Source organism: Meleagris gallopavo, chromosome 10 (genome assembly GCF_000146605.3).
Source record: "Meleagris gallopavo isolate NT-WF06-2002-E0010 breed Aviagen turkey brand Nicholas breeding stock chromosome 10, Turkey_5.1, whole genome shotgun sequence".
In the NCBI taxonomy this organism is placed as follows: Eukaryota; Metazoa; Chordata; class Aves; order Galliformes; family Phasianidae; genus Meleagris; species Meleagris gallopavo.
In genome coordinates this window covers 26,422,691-26,424,565 of record NC_015020.2, presented here as the reverse complement: position 1 = coordinate 26,424,565, position 1,875 = coordinate 26,422,691, and positions in this window count along the sequence as shown.

The following is a 1,875-nucleotide window of genomic DNA, read 5'->3' as shown; positions in this document are numbered from 1 at the left end:
GAGGGAGGGAGGGGAGATTGTAATCAAACAAAATGATTTTGGTCCTCTTCAATCATCCCTGGTTTGCAGGCTGTCATTTTATACAAATTAGAGCGGGGGTAATTTTATGAATATTCACTCGGATTGAAATCACGTTCATTAAAGGGAAGGCACCCTTCTCGGGGCCCACTGTGCCGCTCGCTCTTCTTTTGTTTGCGCAGAACAACGGCAGAGCCACTTGTGCCACGGAGGAGATCTGAGCCCCCTCTCCTCCTCACTCCCGTGCTGGGATCCTCCTACCCATCGAGATGGCCGTGCTCTGGGCGGGATGCTCAGGGCGGCTCTGAGGGGCCGGCTGTGCTTTGGTGCAGAGCAGAGGCTGGAAATGCCCTCTTGGTCGAAGGAACAACCTGGGAATTCGCTGTTAGCCTCGGCTGCAGGGGGGAACGACCCAAGTGCTCTAGCCTTTAATTTCCAGGCAAGCCTTTATTGAAGCAGTAATAGCTTGAAACCATTTGGGATGAAATAATTGCTGCATTTTTATGTTATTATTATTATTTTTCTTCAAGCCTGGCTGCTGAATATAATTCTTCTTTCTGCTCAAGAGTCTGACCCAGGCCTGCGTCGCATATGTCTGGCACCACGCTGGGGACAGTTCCTCTAATACATAACCAATCAAAGATGCATTCAGGCCCGTTGTGAGGAAACAGTGGATGATTATAAGGAGAGAGATCCGAGTCTTTTGCTGACTGCTCACACTTGCATATTATGAAATTTCTCTTAGAAGAGCAGACAAAGCCTTCTGAGCCCATGTGTGGCGATGGCCTCGCTTGGATGTCTGGCTTTAACTGCCTCACAATGTCAGCCTCTGGTTTCTGAGAAAAGGCAAGCGTATCCTATTGTAGCATGTCAAGTACTGAAACTCCGCCATTCAGCAGCTTTGCTGCTTCTGTAACACATCCTTGAGTTGTCACGGTAATGTGAGGAGATCGCTTTGCTGCTTAGTAGCCACCGGCGAGAGGAAGGCAGGGCTGACCTAGAGGAGAAATAAGCATTTATATGTTTGATTGCGTTTCACCCCGGCAGTGGAATGGCTGTCCCTTCTCTAGTGCAGCTGGACTGGTGTGAAGTTGAGGCAACTTGGTGTTATGTTTGGTTATTGCTGATGGTGCTCTATGTAGATCTTAAGACAACAAATTCAGGTCTGAGGAAGCCAATGCCAACGTGAGCTTTTCTGCCTTTTCAGCTTGGCTCTTACAGTAAAAATGACTAACTTAATCTAAACAAAGGAAACGTTTTTTTTCCTCTTGAATGTGAGAATATCACTGGAGCGGAGTGTGCAAAAGTGGTTGCACATGTCGTGGCAGAAGCTTCCTTCTGGAATCGGAGTGATTGTAGCATCTGTCTGCACTGTGGAGGGTCCTGTCTTGTCCAGATGATAAACCAAGCACAAAAGGCTGGCAGATATTCCCCTGGGTTAGCCAGTGTTTTCTCTGATCCTGGCTGAGCAAAGGTTAGGCCCAGTTGCACGAAAGAATGACGTTTGAGGCCTTAGAGGCATGTCCAAAGATGGGCTGTGGAGTTGTGTAGGATCTAGAGCGCAAGTCTTATGGAAAGTTGCTGAAGAAACTGCGATTGTTCAATCTGGAGAAGAGAAGGCTCAGGGGAGACGTTATTGTTCTCCGTAACCACCTGAAAGGACATTTTGGTGTGGTGGGGATTGGCCTCTTTTTCCAGGTAACAGTGATAGGACGAGAGAGAATGGCCTTAAGATGCGCTGGAGAGGTTCAGGTTGGATATTAGGAACAATTTCTTCTCACAGAGTGATGATACACTGGCAGTAGGGTGCCCAGGGAGGTGGTGGGGTCACTGTCCCTGGAGGTGTACCAGAACTTG